General features: G+C 44.4%; 1 long non-coding RNA gene across 3 annotated transcripts in view; it reads left to right on the forward strand.

Annotated features, from left to right (window-relative positions):
- Positions 1-21,517, forward strand: part of LOC137527704 (uncharacterized) — a 667,489-nt gene that overhangs the window by 325,725 nt on the left and 320,247 nt on the right. The window contains exon 5 of one of the 3 annotated variants that reach the window (XR_011023200.1): positions 18,092-18,864. The exons of the other annotated variants lie outside the window; for them this stretch is intronic. This is a non-coding gene — a long non-coding RNA (uncharacterized lncRNA). Of the gene's footprint in view, positions 1-18,091; positions 18,865-21,517 lie in introns of those variants that run through there. 3 annotated transcript variants of the gene reach the window in all.

Genomic DNA, 21,517 nt, shown 5'->3' on the forward strand with positions numbered 1-21,517 from the left:
ATTACGATGTAACCCCTATTATGCTCAGAAGTGCAATCACAACAAGAGGGTGTTTAGCATTAAATTACATTCACTTAGCAGGTTAATAATCTTCCCCTCAGCCTTTGATGGGTATATAATGTTACTGGTAACCTTACATTTTTTTTTATTTTTTTTTACACCACTGGCCATTCACATTTTTTTTTTTAACAGATATTCTAAAAATCTGGGCTTTTCATACAACAGTTTGTGTGTTTGTAAAGAACAATGCAAATGATGACTTGCAAAGTGACAAAATCGGTTGAATTGCTTAAAAAAAACATTTGACCTGATTATTTTGTTTTCTTTTCCCAGTTTAAATACTTTCTTCTGTCCATCTGCACTGACTGCTGCAGTCTCCCTAGTAAGTGAGTAACTGTAAACATTAGGCACATTAAAACATGCTTTTGACATGTTTAAAGGATTCAGTTTACTTGAATAGTAAAGGCAGGTCAACAGATCAAAGTATGCGGGGCTCACTATGCCTGCTAACGTGCATTATTTAGTATTTATATAGTGCCGACATATTACGCAGCACTGTACAGTGTATATATATATATATATATATATATATATATATATATATATATATATATATATATATATATATATAGTCACTAACTGTCCCTCAAAGGAGCTCACAATCTAATCCCTACCATTGCCATATGTCTATATTATGTAGTGTAAGTACTGTAGTCTAGGTTTTTTTAGAGGGAGCCAATTAACTTATCTGTATGTTTTTGGAATGTGGGAGGAAACCGGAGTGCCCGGAGGAAACCCACGCAGACATGGAGAGAACATACAAACTCCTTGCTGATAGTGCCCTGGCTGATCTTAAAGATCCCATCTTTCTTGACAGTCGTTGTTGACGCGTGTCGCTAAACGTCGTTCACATGATCACGTGCTTGTACCTACATCGCGAGATTGCGGAAATGACCGCTTGTCACTCAAAAAAATCTGGAATGCAATTATGTGTCAGCTTGTTAATTGTTCAGAGCCACAATAATCCAATATGCATATAGACTGTTTCAGACTGCTTGGTCCTCATCAGTGCATGGCATGGATTAATGCAGCTCTATGGGGTAGGACTTGGAACACCGAGAGTTACAGATTGCCCAGCAAGCTCATGGTGAACTAGAACTCCTAGGAGTGTGTAAGGGGCTACAAAGGACCAAAAAACAAGTACAATAATAAGGCCAATATTAGGGGAAACCAGTTAACCATCATAGACACTAGGAGATAATATCTCCATACAGGTAGTATCAAGTTGTGCTGTAAAGATTTTTACATTGATGTACTGTTAATCACAATTAATATGAAGTGTTCCTAAAAATGTAGGACTTTTTTGTGACTTTTTTAAAAAAACTGTTTTCTACTGAGTGGTAGTGTTGGGCGAACAGTGTTCGCCACTGTTCGGGTTCTGCAGAACATCACCCTGTTCGGGTGATGTTCGGGTTCGGCCGAACACCTTATGGTGTTCGGCCAAACTGTTCGGCCATATGGCCGAACTAAGAGCGCATGGCCGAACGTTACCCGAACGTTCGGCTAGCGCTGTGATTGGCCGAACGGGTCACGTGTAGTGTTGGGCGAACATCTAGATGTTCGGGTTCGGGCCGAACATGGCCGAACTCCGAACATAATGGAAGTCAATGGGGACCCGAACTTTCGTGCTTTGTAAAGCCTCCTTATATGCTACATACCCCAAATTTACAGGGTATGTGCACCTTGGGAGTGGGTACAAGAGGGAAAAAAAATTTAGCAAAAAGAGCTTATAGTTTTTGAGAAAATCGATTTTAAAGTTTCAAAGGGAAAACTGTCTTTTAAATGCGGGAAATGTCTGTTTTCTTTGCACAGGTAACATGCTTTTTGTCGGCATGCAGTCATAAATGTAATACATATAAGAGGTTCCAGGAAAAGGGACCGGTAATGCTAACCCAGCAGCAGCACACGTGATGGAACAGGAGGAGGGTGGCGCAGGAGGAGAAGGCCACGCTTTGAGACACAACAACCCAGGCCTTGCATGAGGACAAGAAGCGTGCGGATAGCAATTTGCATTTTGTCGCCATGCAGTCATAAATGTAATACAGATGAGAGGTTCAATAAACAGGGACCGGAAACGCTAACCCATCACAGATGTTCATTGTTCATGTTACTTGGTTGGGGTCCGGGAGTGTTGCGTAGTCGTTTCCAATCCAGGATTGATTCATTTTAATTTGAGTCAGACGGTCTGCATTTTCTGTGGAGAGGCGGATACGCCGCCAATCTGTGACGATGCCTCCGGCAGCACTGAAACAGCGTTCCGACATAACGCTGGCTGCCGGGCAAGCCAGCACCTCTATTGCGTACATTGCCAGTTTGTGCCAGGTGTCTAGCTTCGATACCCAATAGTTGAAGGGTGCAGATGGATTGTTCAACACAGCTACGCCATCTGACATGTAGTCCTTGACCATCTTCTCCAGGCGATCGGTGTTGGAGGTGGATCTGCACGCTTGCTGTTCTGTGTGCTGCTGCATGGGTGTCAGAAAATTTTCCCACTCCAAGGACACTGCCGATACCATTCCCTTTTGGGCACTAGCTGCGGCTTGTGTTGTTTGCTGCCCTCCTGGTCGTCCTGGGTTTGCGGAAGTCAGTCTGTCGGCGTACAACTGGCTAGAGGAGGGGGAGGATGTCAATCTCCTCTCTAAAGTCTCCACAAGGGCCTGCTGGTATTCTTCCATTTTGACCTGTCTGGCTCTTTCTTCAAGCAGTTTTGGAACATTGTGTTTGTACCGTGGATCCAGAAGGGTATAAACCCAGTAATTGGTGTTGTCCAGAATGCGCACAATGCGTGGGTCGCGTTCAATGCAGTCCTAGGCCGAAGAGGTCATAGCCTAGGGTCACAAAACCTGTTTATTTGGGCAATTTCAATGGTGGCGAGTCTGACGTACATAAATCGCAGCAATGGCCGTTAGCAACGTCTGAATCTCACGAAATGTCTCATGCAGGTAGAAGACATATTGTTAGACTTGGGCTCCAAAGATGGGTTCCCTACATCTCTGCAAACCAGAGTTACAGGGCTCCAAATTTGGTAAAATCCCCCATAGGCTTTCATTGGGCCTCCTATTTACAGTTCCAAAATCTCACATCTTTTCAAAGGGCAATTACTCAGCAGTGGCAAATTTTCTAGCATTGTAGGGACCCTTAGGGGGAACATGACTGGTGAGTTTCGGGCCCCTAGGCCAAAGAGGTCATAGCCTAGGGTCACAAAAACCTGTTTATTTGGGCTATTTCAATGGTAGTGATGGTGACGTACATAAATCGCAGCAATGGCTGTTAGCAAAGTCTGAATCTCACGAAATGTCTCATGCAGGTAGAAGACATATTGTTAGACTTGGATTCCAAAGATGGGGTCCCTACATCTCTGCAAACCAGAGTTACAGGGTCCAAAATTGGTAAAATCCCCCATAGGCTTTCATTGGGCCTCCTATTTACAGTTCCAAAATCTCACATCTTTTCAAAGGGCAATGGCTCAGCAGTACCAAATTTTCTAGCATTGTAGGGACCCTTAGGGGGAACATGACTGGTGAGTTTCGGGCCCCTAGGCCGAAGAGGTCATAGCCTAGGGTCACAAAAACCTGTTTATTTAGGCTATTTCAATGGTAGTGATGGTGACGTACATAAATCGCAGCAATGGCCGTTAGCAAAGTCTGAATCTCACGAAATGTCTCATGCAGGTAGAAGACATATTGTTAGACTTGGATTCCAAAGATGGGGTCCCTACATCTCTGCAAACCAGAGTTACAGGGGTCCAAAATTGGTAAAATCCCCCATAGGATTTCATTGCCTCCCTATTTCACTTTCCAAAATCTCACATCTTTTCAAAGGGCAATGGCTCAGCAGTACCAAATTTTCTAGCATTGTAGGGACCCTTAGGGGGAACATGACTGGTGAGTTTCGGGCCCCTAAGCCGAAGAGGTCATAGCCTAGGGTCACAAAAACCTGTTTATTTGGGCTATTTCAATGGTAGTGATGGTGACGTACATAAATCGCAGCAATGGCCGTTAGCAAAGTCTGAATCTCACGAAATGTCTCATGCAGGTAGAAGACATATTGTTAGACTTGGATTCCAAAGATGGGGTCCCTACATCTCTGCAAACCAGAGTTACAGGGGTCCAAAATTGGTAAAATCCCCCATAGGATTTCATTGCCTCCCTATTTCACTTTCCAAAATCTCACATCTTTTCAAAGGGCAATGGCTCAGCAGTACCAAATTTTCTAGCATTGTAGGGACCCTTAGGGGGAACATGACTGGTGAGTTTCGGGCCCCTAGGCCGAAGAGGTCATAGCCTAGGGTCACAAAAACCTGTTTATTTGGGCTATTTCAATGGTAGTGATGGTGACGTACATAAATCGCAGCAATGGCCGTTAGCAAAGTCTGAATCTCACGAAATGTCTCATGCAGGTAGAAGACATATTGTTAGACTTGGATTCCAAAGATGGGGTCCCTACATCTCTGCAAACCAGAGTTACAGGGGTCCAAAATTGGTAAAATCCCCCATAGGCTTTCATTGGGCCTCCTATTTACCGTTCCAAAATCTCACACCATTTCAAAGGGCAATGGCTCAGCAGTGACAAAACTCACCAGTCATGATCCCCCTAAGGGTCCCTACAATGCTAGAAAATTTGGTACTGCTGAGCCATTGCCCTTTGAAAAGATGTGAGATTTTGGAAAGTGAAATAGGGAGGCAATGAAATCCTATGGGGGATTTTACCAATTTTGGACCCCTGTAACTCTGGTTTGCAGAGATGTAGGGACCCCATCTTTGGAATCCAAGTCTAACAATATGTCTTCTACCTGCATGAGACATTTTGTGAGATTCAGACTTTGCTAACGGCCATTGCTGCGATTTATGTACGTCACCATCACTACCATTGAAATAGCCCAAATAAACAGGTTTTTGTGACCCTAGGCTATGACCTCTTCGGCCTAGGGGCCCGAAACTCACCAGTCATGTTCCCCCTAAGGGTCCCTACAATGCTAGAAAATTTGGTACTGCTGAGCCATTGCCCTTTGAAAAGATGTGAGATTTTGGAAAGTGAAATAGGGAGGCAATGAAATCCTATGGGGGATTTTACCAATTTTGGACCCCTGTAACTCTGGTTTGCAGAGATGTAGGGACCCCATCTTTGGAATCCAAGTCTAACAATATGTCTTCTACCTGCATGAGACATTTTGTGAGATTCAGACTTTGCTAACGGCCATTGCTGCGATTTATGTACGTCACCATCACTACCATTGAAATAGCCCAAATAAACAGGTTTTTGTGACCCTAGGCTATGACCTCTTTGGCCTAGGGGCCCGAAACTCACCAGTCATGTTCCCCCTAAGGGTCCCTACAATGCTAGAAAATTTGCCACTGCTGAGTAATTGCCCTTTGAAAAGATGTGAGATTTTGGAACTGTAAATAGGAGGCCCAATGAAAGCCTATGGGGGATTTTACCAAATTTGGAGCCCTGTAACTCTGGTTTGCAGAGATGTAGGGAACCCATCTTTGGAGCCCAAGTCTAACAATATGTCTTCTACCTGCATGAGACATTTCGTGAGATTAAGACGTTGCTAACGGCCATTGCTGCGATTTATGTACGTCAGACTCGCCACCATTGAAATTGCCCAAATAAACAGGTTTTGTGACCCTAGGCTATGACCTCTTCGGCCTAGGACTGCATTGAACGCGACCCACGCATTGTGCGCATTCTGGACAACACCAATTACTGGGTTTATACCCTTCTGGATCCACGGTACAAACACAATGTTCCAAAACTGCTTGAAGAAAGAGCCAGACAGGTCAAAATGGAAGAATACCAGCAGGCCCTTGTGGAGACTTTAGAGAGGAGATTGACATCCTCCCCCTCCTCTAGCCAGTTGTACGCCGACAGACTGACTTCCGCAAACCCAGGACGACCAGGAGGGCAGCAAACAACACAAGCCGCAGCTAGTGCCCAAAAGGGAATGGTATCGGCAGTGTCCTTGGAGTGGGAAAATTTTCTGACACCCATGCAGCAGCACACAGAACAGCAAGCGTGCAGATCCACCTCCAACACCGATCGCCTGGAGAAGATGGTCAAGGACTACATGTCAGATGGCGTAGCTGTGTTGAACAATCCATCTGCACCCTTCAACTATTGGGTATCGAAGCTAGACACCTGGCACAAACTGGCAATGTACGCAATAGAGGTGCTGGCTTGCCCGGCAGCCAGCGTTATGTCGGAACGCTGTTTCAGTGCCGCCGGAGGCATCGTCACAGATCGGCGGCGTATCCGCCTCTCCACAGAAAATGCAGACCGTCTGACTCAAATTAAAATGAATCAATCCTGGATTGGAAACGACTACGCAACACTCCCGGACCCCAACCAAGTAACATGAACAATGAACATCTGTGATGGGTTAGCGTTTCCGGTCCCTGTTTATTGAACCTCTCATCTGTATTACATTTATGACTGCATGGCGACAAAATGCAAATTGCTATCCGCACGCTTCTTGTCCTCATGCAAGGCCTGGGTTGTTGTGTCTCAAAGCGTGGCCTTCTCCTCCTGCGCCACCCTCCTCCTGTTCCATCACGTGTGCTGCTGCTGGGTTAGCATTACCGGTCCCTTTTCCTGGAACCTCTTATATGTATTACATTTATGACTGCATGCCGACAAAAAGCATGTTACCTGTGCAAAGAAAACAGACATTTCCCGCATTTAAAAGACAGTTTTCCCTTTGAAACTTTAAAATCGATTTTCTCAAAAACTATAAGCTCTTTTTGCTAATTTTTTTTTCCTCTTGTACCCACTCCCAAGGTGCACATACCCTGTAAATTTGGGGTATGTAGCATGTAAGGAGGCTTTACAAAGCACAAAAGTTCGGGTCCCCATTGACTTCCATTATGTTCGGAGTTCGGGTCGAACACCCGAACATCGCGGCCATGTTCGGCCTGTTCGGCCCGAACCCGAACATCTAGATGTTCGCCCAACACTACTGAGTGGTATTTAAAAGGTAAGATCGGGGGTTATCTGGGCCTACTGGAAATATGAAAATAAATTACACGAATAACTTAGTTTAGGGACTCATACAGGAGGGGGAGGGGAAGGGGGAGGGAATGAATGGAGAACCATAGTAGTTAGTAGTTGTTCATAGGTAAAACGTTGATACATGGTCAGAATTAGGTAAATATCGGACTAAGGTAAAGACTAATTGGTATAGATATTTAAGGAATAAAACTGTGAGTTTAGTCTCACCATATGAATGCATGTGTTATTCAACTGGAGTGCCTAGATAGTATAATATACTGTATGTCCAACAGGAGTTAATGAAGCATTGTTAAATTGCTATAGGACAAGTATCGATGCATAAATGTTTAAAAAGTTTGGTGAACTGTATTAATCTGTATGCATAATACTAATAAAAATATTTGAAAAAAAAAATACTGTTTTCTACACCAAAAAGATGTTTAATTACGTTTGTCTTTTTGAATTAAGATCTATTATTCAGGTTTATCTACATTTCCCTTAAAGACCCGTGGGCCAAAGGGCTTGATTCACAAAACGGTGCTAACTGTTAGCACGCTGTGAAAAGTGCTTCGTGCTAAATTTCGCGTGATAACGGTTATGGTGCGCAAAAACTTGCATTAATGCAAATTTTTCACACGTTAACGGTCACGTTCACGCAATAAATTTGCGTTATCACGCAAACGCAAGCGTTAACGCATGAAAAATTTGTGTTAATGCGCGAATGCAAATTTTTGCTTGCGAAACCCTTTTTTTTCACGCTAAAACACGTGAAAAGCAGCGCTAACAGCCATGCTAACAGTTAGCACCGTTTTGTGAATCAAGTCCAAAATGTTTTACTATTTTCTTTACTAGCGGTACCAACAAATGTGTCCAGGCCAGTAGCGTCCCTACAATAGGGCGCAGGGGGGCGTGGCGCACCGGGTGACAGCCAGCCAGGGGGGTGTCGCCACGACCCCCCATGCAGCCGCAGCAGGGGAAGAGCAGCGCTAGAAGGAGGGGTGACAGTGATAGCGGCAGGGAGGGGGAAAGATACCCCCCCCCCTCCCTCACCTGGGTCCCCTCCTTCCGCCTCTCTTCCCCTCCAAATGACAGCGGGGGCAGCGGGCAACTTAGAGTAAGGGCGGGCGGGCAGAGACTACTCACTTTACGTCTGGCTGCGTTCCAGCAGCTGGAGCGCTCCGCAGCGTCGCCATCACATGCCTCTTCTCCGCCTCCAATGCTGTGACACGCATTGGAGGCGGAGAAGAGGCACGTGACGGCGACGGAGCGCTCCAGCTGCTGGAACGCAGCCAGACGTAAAGTGAGTAGTCTTTGCACGCCCGCCCGCCCTTACTCTAAGTTGCCTGCTGCCCCCGCTGTCATTTGGAGGGGAAGAGAGGCGGAAGGAGGGGACCCAGGTGAGGGAGGGGGGGATCTTTCCCCCCTCCCCGCCGCTATCCCTGTCACCCCTCCTTCCAGCGCTGCTTCCCCCCCTCTTGGAGCAGCTATACTGGGGGCAACTAAACTAGCTATACTGGGGGCATCTATACTAGCTATACTGGGGGCAGCTATACTGGGGGCAGCTATACTAGCTATACTGGGGGCAACTATACTAGCTAATACTTTAAATTACAGTTAGCTCTGCCCTCATGCGGTCATGACCACGCCCAATTTTTTTGCCGGTTGTGGCCACGCCCAGCTATACTGGGGGCAACTAAACTAGCTATACTTGGGGCATCTATACTAGCTATACTGGGGGCAGCTATACTGGGGGCAGCTATACTAGCTATACTGGGGGCAACTAAACTAGCTATACTGGGGGCAGCTATACTGGGGGCAACTAAACTAGCTATACTGGGGGCATTTATACTGGGGGCAACTATACTAGCTATACTGGGGGCAACTAAACTAGCTATACTGGGGGCATCTATACGAACTATACTGGGGGCAGCTATACTGGGGGCAACTATACTAGCTATACTGGGGGCAGCTATACTGGGGGCAACTATACTAGCTATGCTGGGGCAGCTCTGGAGGCAACTATACTATCTATACTGGGGGCAACTATACTATCTATACTGGGGGCAGCTATACTATCTATACTGGGGGCAGCTATACTAGCTATACTGGGGGCAGCTATACTAGCTATACTGGGGCAACTATACCAGCTATACTGGGGGCAACTATACTAGCTATACTGGGGACAACTATACTGGGGGCAACTATACTAGCTATACTGGGGCAACTATACTGGGGGCAACTAAACTAGCTATACTGGGGGCAACTATACTATCTATACTGGGGCAGCTCTGGGGGCAACTATACTATCTATACTGGGGGCAACTATACTAGCTATACTGGGGGCAACTATACTAGCTTCACTGGGGCAGCTATACTGGGGGCAACTGTACTAGCTATACTGGGGGCAACTGTACTAGCTATACTGGGGGCAACTATACTAGCTAATACTTTAAATTACAGTTAGCTCCGCCCTCATGCGGTCATGACCACGCCCAATTTTTTTGCCGGTTGTGGCCACGCCCAGCTATACTGGGGGCAACTAAACTAGCTATACTGGGGGCATCTATACTAGCTATACTGGGGGCAGCTATACTGGGGGCAGCTATACTAGCTATACTGGGGGCAACTATACTAGCTAATACTTTAAATTATAGTTAGCTCCGCCCTCATGCGGTCATGACCACGCCCAATTTTTTTGCCGGTTGTGGCCACGCCCATTTTTTTTAAGGGGGGGGGTCTTTTAATACCCAGCACCGGGTGCCAAATGCCCTAGGTACGCCACTGGTCCAGGCTATTTTAAAATGTGGGGTTTTTCTTGTAGAATAAAAACAATATCAGATTTAGCATGCTTTCAATGACTTGTAGCAAAATCACAATTTTTCAAAAAAACATGATTGCTACAATTTTGCCGCAATATTAATGCAAGTAAATGGGATGGTGTGTTTTCAAAATCGCAAATGCAGCGATGACGGATGGAAAAGCTCTCTGCGGTATGGCTCAGCTGTGTTTTTAACAACTTACAACTGTTTAAAGTTGAAAAAATTCTCTTAATGTCAAAAATATGCATTATTATTTTTGTTATTACATATTTTTGTTGTTACGTTTACAGTATTGTTTAAACTTTAAATCATTCTGTAAACGTAACAACAAAAATATGTAATAACAAAAAGAATAATGTATATTTTTTACATTAAGAAAATTTTGCATGTATCAAAAGTTATTCCTCGAGTCGTTTGTAAGTTGGGTGCTATTTGTACTTTGATCTGGCTCTATGACCCTATTTTTTACAGATATTTATGTTTCTAATTTTAAGCACTGTTTTTTAGTAAAAAATATTTGCAGCTGCCGACTGAAGAAATTGATAGTGATCTCGTCAAACCAAATAATAATATCATCATCATCCACATTGATATTACTATTATCATTATCATTTTTAGTTATTTTCCTCCACCTTCTTAGGCTTGTCCATAAACAGACTCCTGAATGGCTGTTAGTTGTTTAGCTCAGGTGTCTGCAGGTCTGAGCTGGTGAACCAGGCAGGACGGGCAGATATAAGCTTGTTCGGCAGCTGTGCCTCTTCCTAGACTAAACACGGATTGCAAACTTCTGAGTGTGAGGTTGTGACAGCTGTGTTTTTCTTAACAGTTGCTTTACATTGAGGGTTGAACTTGAAGCTTGGGAATTATCTGTTTTCGTCAAATAGGACCTCAGTGGATTACTGCTAACACCTCATTTGTGGGATCCTGCCAATGTTTTTTTGCACCTGTACTACCTCAAGTTCATAATTACATGAATACGTCACACTGTTCGTACAATCAGCAGAAAACGGTGATGGGATAAGTTAGTCAAAATAACAGTTTGGCTGCTTGAAGAGCTTAGTCAGTGTTTAGCTGGCACTTATTAGGGCTTATATGCATAGTCACGCTTACTCTTCTCGCTCTGGTGCTCCACCAAGCTCGAGCTCTTGCAGATCCCCCCCGAGCACAGCTCACAACTCTTCCACTTTTAGAGGGATGATACAGATGGGGAGCAAAGCTCCCATGTGGCTATAAAATTAGGTTACAAACCAATAAAATGAATAATGAAGGGGTGGCTTACCTCCAAAGATGACACTTAAAGTGTACCTGTCATTGGAGGAAAGTTCTAATTTACTTACCCTGGGCTTCTTCCAGCCCAATGAAGCCTTACAAGTTCCTCACAGTCCTCCTGTTGATCTGCACCCTGGTTGATCAGCTGAGCCTCTCCAAAAGTTGGCAGACTCACCAGTCGAGAGCTACTGCACATGCGTGGACCTGGCCATGCACGCTTCTCGCTCAAGCTTGTGTGGCCTGGAGCTCCCTGCCACCAGAGCAGGAGATAAGAGATGGCCCGAGCCACGCATGTGCAGTAGTCTGCAACAGGCAATCTTTCAGAGGGTCACAGCTGATTAACAGAGCGCAATGGGAGGAAACCGAGGGACCTGTGAAGCTTCATGGGACTGGAAGAAGCCCAAGATAAGAAAATAAGAACTTTTTCTCTCATGACAGGTTTATTTTAGACACAGACACAGAACATATATATCACACTTTTCTCCTGGTTAACTCAAAGTGCCAGAGCTGCAGCCACTAGAAAGCACTCTATACGCAGTAACAGTGTTAGGGAGTCATGCCAAAGGTCTCCTACTGAATCGGTGCTGGCTTACTGAACAGGAATGCCATGATTCCAACACTAGTCTTCTGTGTCAGAAGACATGCCACGTAATAGGCAGAAAAATGTAAAGTCATGCATTTTGGTCGTATCAATGGTCTAGCCCTATACAAAATAAATGGGATAAAGTTGGGGACATCAAACTTGGAGAAGGACTTAGGAGTACTCATCGACAACAAGTTAAATAATCATATTCAATGCCAAGCCGCTGTAGCTAAAGCTAATAAAATTTTGGGATGCATTAAATGGGAAATAAAAACTCGAGATGCTAGCATAATATTGCCCCTGTTTAACTCTCCAGTAAGGCCACATCTGGAATATGGAATTTAGTTCTGGGCACCACATTACAGGAAAGATATTGCAGTTTTAGAGCAGGTGCAGAAACGAGCAACAAAATTGATACGTGGGATGGAAGGTCTCGCTTACCAAGAAAGGTTAGATAAACTGGGTTTATTTAGTCTAGAGAAAAGACGCCTTAGAGCGATCTAATTAACATGTATAAATACATCAGAAGGCAATATAAAAGCTTGGTGGATGAGCTTTTTGTCCCTAGGCCTTCTCAAAGGACTAAAGGACATGATCTGCGCATGGAGGAAAAACGTTTTAGCGATTTATTTAGGAAAGGATTCTTTACAGTAAGAGTGATTAAGATGTGGAATGCATTGCCACAGGAAGTAGTTATGGCAAATTCTATACCTGCATTTAAAGGGGGCTTAGATGCTTTCCTTGCGTTGAAAGACATCCATGGCTAAAATTACTAGGTAATGCCCAATTATGTTGATCCACGGATTTTATCTGATTGCCATCTGGAGTCAGGAAGGAATTTTTTTCCCTTTTGGGGCTAATTGGACCATGCCTTGTGGGGTTTTTCGCCTTCCTCTGGATCAACAGGGATATGTGAGGGAGCAGGCTGGTGTTGTACTTTGTTCTCTGGTTGAACTCTATGGACGTATGTCTTTTTTCAACCCAAATAACTATGTAACTAGGACTATTACGTGGCATGTTTGGAGGTAAGCCACCTCTTTATTATTAATAATTTTATTGGTGTTTAACCTAATTTTATATCCACCTGGGTAACTCTTTTCCCTATCTGTATTGTCATACTTGTGTTGGGAGCTTGTGGTCCCCAGCCTCCAATTGACTTGGCTGGTTTCCCTATTTTTCATAAGAGAGCGACCATCCCAAGAGAATCCAGTGATCACTTTGGTGGAGGTGGTTTCATTATTTTCACCAGCCTACTTAGTTGGTTGCCCTTAACAGCATCATGGTTTTGTGAGTACCTTGTTGTTACTGTACAATAAAAGAAAATGACTACCTACTGCACCACTTGGGCTCCCTGTATCTCTGTGTAGGTTTTTGTAGGTGCAACATCTCATCCTCTTGCGGTTCTTCCAGAGGGAATGCCTCTCTTCTAAGCAAATCCTTCCCACACCTCTTTCTACCTTAGTTGCCCCTCGTTTATCATATTGTACAGATCTACTAAATGTATGCTTGGTGTGTTAATTATTGCCTTTCTCATCTCCAAATGCTAATAAATAGTGATGGGAAAATTGTCCAGCGACATTTCAAATACTAAAATGCTTCTTTTGCTCTTGAATTCCTGCAAGGAAATCTGTTAAAGGCCAGGATGGAGGCGTTAAGTGCCTCAATTCACTAAGCAGTTTAGAGTGACTAGTTTACTGATGGTTTTTAGTCTACTGATAGTTTGGTCAGTTGCATCAAAGGGGAATTCACTATTATCAAATGTTTTAGACCCGTTTTTAGACCCGGTCTAAACCATTTGGTAATTAGGCGGGTAAAGCAGGGGAAATGATCAGAAGATGCAATTCACAAACAAGTAGCTATGACTGACATCCTTCTCCTTTGATGAGCTCTCCTCTGCATACAGTTAAACTCCTGCATAATTAATTCAAAAGGTTCCATCCTCACATCTAAAATACCTCACAGAATTACTTTACTGACAAGAAATCAGCTGGTCTAATCTCTGTCAGGAAAAGCAGGCGTGGTTACTCCTTGTTTGCCTTTGTGAATTGTGTCATTACTGAATGTTAGACCAGGTCTAAAGACAGGTCTAAAACATTACACCAAACCATCAGTAGACTAAAAACCATCTGTAGACTAGTCTAAACTGCTTAGTGAATTGAGGCCATTGTGGGCGTTTCTTTTGCCCAAACCGGTGTGCAATAAAGTCCTCATCTTAGGAAGTTAGGAAATACAATATTTTGGATGTTCAGGTGCATATGCACCATTTATCTGTGGCATTTTGCCAGAAAAACAAAAAGTCAGAGTCACAAATGTCCCAAATTTCAGGGCATATCAGCTGCTAATGTTTTGGCTACAGATACCGGCGGTGGGGTGATTAGGATTAGGCATCATGGGGGGTAGGTTAGACATCGGTTAGGGGATCGGTTAAGGTTAGGCATCGGGGGAGGTTATTAGGGTTAGGCATCGGTAAGGGGTCGGGTAGGGTTAGGCATTAGTTACGAGGGTAACGATTATTATTATTATTTATTGTATTTATAAAGTGCCAACATAATATGCAACACTGCACAACAGGGTTAACATACAAGGTAGGACATACAAGCAGCTCACAACCAAACAAGATCGTGCAAATGTCTTTGATAACAGTAGTTCAGTGTCATTGGTCAAAATAGAGACTGTTCTAGTCCACAAGAGCGGTGACAGACAGTGAGATAGCATAATCAAGCTGGAAACACTAGGGGGGAGGGCTCTGCCAGAGGTTTACAATCTAAAGGGTGGGGATAGAGACAATAGGTGCGTCTATTGAGACGGTTAGAGTTCGGCATTGGTGTGGGGATTGGTTAGGGATAAAAAACGGTAGAGGGAGGGCTCATTTGAGATTACTGAGTTTGTGTGAGTTTAGTGATAGCAAAATATAAGAAAAATGTATCAATGGTTTACAATCGGAAATTACGGCTGGATTATAGTAAAACATCTGTAACTTTACTGATATTTTACTAGTGTCAATTTCCGCATCACAAACGTTCCCGCCATCCATTTTGCATGTACACCCTCAGAACACTTACAAAAGTCTTGTGGAGTTCATGCCTCAACAGGATAGAGCCGTTTTGGTAACATGAGGGGGGCCGACACAGCATTAGGCAGGTGGTTTTAATGTGCTGGCTGATCTCGTGTATAAAAATTAAACTTGAACACTAAAAAATAATGATGGTCTTCTTTGGAAAGCAGCATAAAATTGCCATTGCTTCACAGCCTAAGCTCTGCATCCTTCTCCGATGAACCCTCAGCCCGTTGTGTGGCTGCTCAGACCAGCCTTGTGATGAAACGGTTAGCTGCTTTTCCTTTGCGCAATTTAGTACATGACGGTGACTTTAATTGTACCTCAGCTATTCACGGCTGTTGACGTACACATTAGCATGCAAATAAGCCTGAGCCGGGCTGACTGAGGCATTCTGATCTTTCCGAGCAGGCAGAATTTATGGAGCTGAGAATTTGTGACCATCTGTAGATTAATCAGCGCTCAGTCTTATTTACTAACCTGTGGTTTCATTAGTTTGCAGAGGTGGCTTAACTGAAGGTTAGTATGCAGAGAGGGGTGTCAGGCTAGCCCGTCTGGAAACAAGATGATCTTGACCTTGATTAAAAGGAAACAAGCATAATGCTGGCCATAGAAGGGTTAACGGAAAATGCTCCCTTTATTGAGAAATACCCAAAAGGCTCATAGTGACCCAGAACCACTAGGAAGGCATAAAAGGCTAAGAGAGACCAAAAAGCACTCTATTTAAGAACAATGCTTAATGTGATTTGTCTCCTTAAAACAGAAGCTATGTGCAATACTTCAGCTTTAATGAGAAACCGTAAACAAGAATTGAACTTCTCCCATATCAGTAGCTGATACCCCCTTTCCCACGAGAAATCTTTTTCTTTTCTCAAACGGATCATCAGGGGGCTCTGTATGGCTGATTTTGTGGTGAAACCCCTCCCACAGTGTGATGTCAGCGCCTCACAGTACCAAGGTACTGACATTACACTGTGGAAGCCTTGTTGGAATGTGGGAAATACCAGCTGTTTCCAACTGCCAAAAAAAAGCAAGCAGCATCTCTTTCCAGTGACATCACCTGCCAGCAGTAAAAATGTCACCACGTGATAAATGTCAGAATGTAAATCAGGGAGAGGAAATAACTTACAATGAGAACACTGATTAAATCATTTATACATGATAATTGTAAAAATGAAGAACTTTTTTTTTACATTATTTGCACTTTCCTCTTTAAGTGAGCAACTGAGGTTTCCCACAATGCATCACTTCTGAATATGCAAATCATCTCTTTGTGCCTCTGAAAGCCAGACACACATCCAGAACCGCTGGTGTTTAGCAAGCCTATAGCTTATAAATTTTACAGAGCCACACCAACCCCACATACAAACAGCCTGTTCTGTGTCAACATGAGCTATCCTTAGTACAGCAGAGTCCCCACTTTTCAGTGGGGATCGCCTGGTGCCGCATACATGTGCTTGCCAGTTGCATGAGCGACTGTCCGAAAAAGCACAAACCTCCCCCCTTGTGCAGCACAAAGTACTTATTGAGCCTCTAGCGACATCCTGCAGCTCCTAGCAGGCTCCTGGTGGCTTTCTGACATCCTCTGTGTACGGCACCCGGGGTGTCACCATAACCACATTGGACGGATGCTGGAAAGCCGCTAGGAGCTGCAGTACGTCGCTGGAGGCTCAGTGAGTATTTTGTTGCCAGCAACCCCCCTAAAAACAGTCCTCAGACATGCTGGTTAGTTGAGACTCATGGTTGCCGGAGTTCTAGATAACGGGGACTTTGCTGTACTAATCAAAGCTCTATCCGATAGAGCCATATCAATTCATGCCATGCACTGATGAGGACCAACAAGTCTGAAACAGGCTGTACGCATTTGTATATTCAGGAGTGATGCATCTTGGGAAACCACAGTTGCTCACTTAGGGCGTTTTGCGTTTTTTTATAGCACCAGCGATTTTAAAAAAATGCCCTAAAATTTGTGCAATGAATCCTTATGGGATAGTTTATATCAGCGCGTTTCGTCTCCTTCCGCTCAGCAAAGCGCTGCATGCACCATTTTTAGGGCGTTTTTGCTACAATGGAAGGTATAGGAAAACCGCAAAACGCTCACACAATCGCTTTATGCGGCAATTGCGTTCGCGCTTTCAATAATTAATACATTGGGCTTGATTCACTAAAGCGTGCTAAGTGTTAGCATGCCAGTAAAAAACGCCACTTAGCACATGCTAACTGGCTCTTCACGCGCTAATATGCGCGTAACAGTTTGCGCGTGCAAAGTTTTGAACGCAAAATCATCCACTTTGTGTGCTAAGTAGCGTGATAAGCAATGATTTCACATGCTGAGGATACTTAGTACATGAAGCAGCTGATTTTGCACGGGAACGGAACATAATTGCGTAGCACCGTTTGTGCGCACCGCGTAATGCCGTATGCGCCCTAAAATAGCAAGCGAACAGCAACAACTTTGCAGTGCAAACTACTTAGCACCCTAGTTTGCATGTGCAAAGCATTAACACGTGATGACTCAGTTATCACTGGTTAGTGAATCGAGCCCCTTGTATTTATTATTTTCCGGGTCATAGAAAGGATTCACCTCCTGACTTGCGCTGCAAAAGCGCTTTGAAAACCACTTTACAAAAAATACTAGCGTGAAGGTAAGTGCCATGAGGGGGAAAAAAACGATTGCGATTTTAGATGTGAACAAAGCCTTAAAGCTGAATTATCACAAATGCCTTTTGTTTTAAGAAGGCAAAATTACATTTTATTGAGAAACAAATTGATCCTTACCAAGTAAGCTGTAGTATTATTACAGAAGTTTACTATGTTCCGTACCTCTGTGCATAGCTACTTTCAGCAGCGTATCAGCAGGAGGTACTAAGGGCCCTTTTACACTATACTTACTAATTAGAACAACTCTGCTCCATGCAAAGTCAAAACAGAGACCCTATTAATAGAAGTATCAGTTTGCTCTAGTCAAGGAATACAGAGCAGCTTCAAAGTTAGAGAATTGCGCAAGCGCAGGACTTTTACCCCAGCCGGCATTCAGGTCGAAGTCGCCCATTAACGGAGCCACCTGCGGGGCCGAGAGGGGAGCAAGGAGGACACCGGAGGACCTTGCAGCCTACGGTGGGCTGGAGGAAGCCCCAGGTAAGTGCAAATTGTGTTTTTAAAAGCTGCTAAATGTTCCTTTAAACTGGACAGGCCATCTTTGTATAATCTGTCAGTAAGAAAGCATCTGAACAGCTTTACCATCCTGCCCTACTAATCATCACTTTCTCTTGTCCTCCCTATCACGGCCCTCATGTCCTTGTTTCTCTCTGCTAGATCTCACATACACCTACGTCATTACATACAGTATCTGCATGCACCTAGCATGTGAACAGCCTGGGACTGCCAAGTTAATGGACACTTCCTCACTGCCTTCCACACCGATGCCAAGGGTAGGTGTATGGTCACTTGGGAGAGACTTGCCACTTGGGAAAATAGGCAATATCATGTGACACACCTGGCCACTTCTTGACCAATGCACTTATAGAACTGCTTTAAAGGACACCTGAACCGAGAGAGATATGGAGGCTGCCATATTTATTTCATTTAAAACAATGCCAATTGCCGGGCAGTCCTGCTGATCCTCTGCCTTTAATACAAGAATGGCACGAAGAGAGAAACGACAAGCGGCTACAAAACCAAGCAGCACCTGATTGACATCCGGCTGCAGGAGGGGCCTCTCAAGCCAGCCCACAGGCCCACACAGTGCAAATATGTAAATTAGTTTAAACTTTGGGACTTTTAAGGGGATGTATTTTGTCCCAAGAGATGTAGGTTATTACATATTAGCCATAGTCATATTTGTTAGTGTTAAAAATATAAAAAAAATTACAGCTTAAAATGATAACATCAGCAGACAACATTTAGTGAATATAAAACCATAACGACACGCCATAGGTTTATAATAATTTTGTATACCATCAACACATTAGCCAACTTATACTGCTATCTCTGCTATCTGGGAAAGGAAGGAGGAGACAAAGGCTGCCTTATACTAGTACCTGGCTAAGGGGGAGGCAACAAAGGCCACCTAATACTGCTATTTCTGTTATCTGGGGAAGGGGAGGGACCTAATACTGCTATATTTGCTATCTGGAGAAGGGGGAGGGGTCAAAGGCCACCTAATACTGCTATCTGGGGAAGGGGGGAGAAGACAAAGGCCACCTAATACTGCTATCTGGGGAAAGGAGGAGGAGACAAAGGACACCTAATACTGCTATCTGGGGAAGGGGGGAGGAGACAAAGGCCACCTAATACTGCTATCTGGGGAAAGGAGGAGGAGACAAAGGATACCTAACACTGCTATCTGGGGAAGGGGGGAGGAGACAAAGGCCACCTAATACTGCTATCTTGGGAAAGGGGGAGGGGAGAAAGGCCACCTAATACTTCCAGGGCCGAGGCAGAGGCAAGAGAGGCTCCAGCCTCAGGGCGCAGTGTCGGATAGGGCACACAACTCACTCAGCTATAATTCCCCTATTGTGTTTGAAGCAGAGAGAAATAAGAAAAGGGGATACATGGCAGTGACTGCAAGCCAGATAACTAGTGATTAAGATGTTCGGGAGCAATCAGTGTGTGATGGCTGGGGTGGGAGGGATGGAGGGGCGCACTTTGGTGTCTCAGCCTTGGGTGCTGGAGGACCTTGTCCCGGCTCTGAATACTGCTATCTGGGGAAGGGGAAAGGAGACAAAGGCCACCTAATACTGCTATCTGGGGAAAGGGGAAGGAGACAAAGGCCACCTAATACTGCTATCTGGGGAAGGGGGAGGGGAGAAAGGCCACCTAATACTGCTATCTGGGGAAGGGGGAAGGAGACAAAGGCCACCTAATACTGCTATCTATGGAAGGGGGAGAGGAGACAAAGGCCACCTAATACTGCTATCTGGGGAAAGGGGGAGGGGAGAAAGGCCACCTAATACTGCTATCTGGGGAAGGGGGGAGGAGACAAAGGCCACCTAATACTGCTATCTGGGGAAAGGGGGAGGGGAGAAAGGCCACCTAATACTGCTATCTAGGGAAGGAGGAGAAGACAAAGGCCACCTAATTTTAGTAACACAGAACACTAGTGATAGATGTTAGTGCTGGAAAAACTTTGGTTGTAGCGATCGATAAAAGAGGAAAAAATGATTAACAATGGCAGATCAAACACTTGTATAGAAATATAAAAAAATAAATAATTGTTTCACCAGGGCAAAAAATTAACATGCCTCCCCCATATTGGAGTATTAGGTGGCCTTTGTCTTCTCCCCCCCCCCCCCCCCCATTCCCCAGATAGGAGTATTGGTGGCCTGTTATCTATGGAAGGGGGGGAGGAGACAAAGGCCACCTAATACTGCTATCTGGGGAAGGGGGGAGGGGACAAAGGCCACCTGATACTGCTATCTATGGAAGGGGGGGAGGAGACAAAGGCCACCTGATACTGCTATCTAGGTAAGGGGTTAGGAGACAAAGGCCACCTGATACTGCTATCTATGGAAGGGGGAAGAAGACAGGCCACCAATACTGCTATCTGGGTAGGGGGGGGGGGGGGAGAAGACAAAGGCCACCTAATACTGCTATCTGGGGAAGGGGGAGAAGACAAAGGCCACCTAATACTGCTATCTGGGTGGGGGTGGGGGTGGGGGGGTGGGGAGAAGACAAAGGCCACCAATACTGCTATCTGGGGAAGGGGGGGGGGAGAAGACAAAGGCCACCTAATACTGCTATCTGGCTGGGGTAGGGGGGGGGGGAGAAGACAAAGGCCACCAATACTGCTATCTGGGGAAGGGAGGGGGAAGACAAAGGCCACCTAATACTCCAATATGAGGGAGGCATGTTAATTTTTTGCCCTGGTGAAACAATTATTTATTTTTTTATATTTCTATACAAGTGTTTGATCTGCCATTGTTGATCATTTTTCCTCTTTTATCGATTGCTACAACCAAACCTTATCCAGCACTAACATCTATCACTAGTGTTCTGTGTTACTAAAATACTCCTAATTAAGGCAATCTTTTAAAATCTCTGTTCATCCACATGCGCAAAATAAACACCATGCATCAAAGATCACTTTCCCATGTCGGGATACACAGAATCATACATTCCTCATATGCAGGCTTGGCAGGCTAGCTGGAGAGCTGATGCTGCGTGAATGTTAATGAACACAGCAATTGCTAATGAGCAGTCTTTCTACTAAACTGCTCTCACCACTGTGCTGCCCAATTCACCAACACACTGCAAAATATTGCAAGGCTGGCCAGCCAACCCATATTCAGAACACTGCTTTTCTCGCCTTGCTCAGAGTGGTAGTCCTGCATGTTAGCATTCAATGTTTATTATATATTTTCTGTTCTTTAAACAGAGGAACAAACAAAATGTATGATATACTGTATACTGTAATATCCAGTATAATTTCAGGGCCATGGAGCTTAGAGTTGGCATTGTGAAGTCATATTTGAGGCACCCAGTGCATAAAAGATAGAGTAATAAAGTTTTTGATCTTATAAACAGAGAGGTAATTTTACCTCTCTTGTAGAATTTGGACCAGTCTATTAAAAAAAAAGGTCATTTATTTGAGCACAGACATTAACAATGTGGGTATTTGGAGTTAAGAGTCAGAAAAAACTTTGGGTATTTGGAGTTTAATGCAGATTAAATTTAAATTGTTTATACATTATTTGGTCAAATATAATTGCATTTGAGTATAAACCAAACCCTCATTTTTAC

This window comes from Hyperolius riggenbachi, chromosome 8, assembly GCF_040937935.1.
Source record: "Hyperolius riggenbachi isolate aHypRig1 chromosome 8, aHypRig1.pri, whole genome shotgun sequence".
NCBI classification, from domain to species: domain Eukaryota; kingdom Metazoa; phylum Chordata; class Amphibia; order Anura; family Hyperoliidae; genus Hyperolius; species Hyperolius riggenbachi.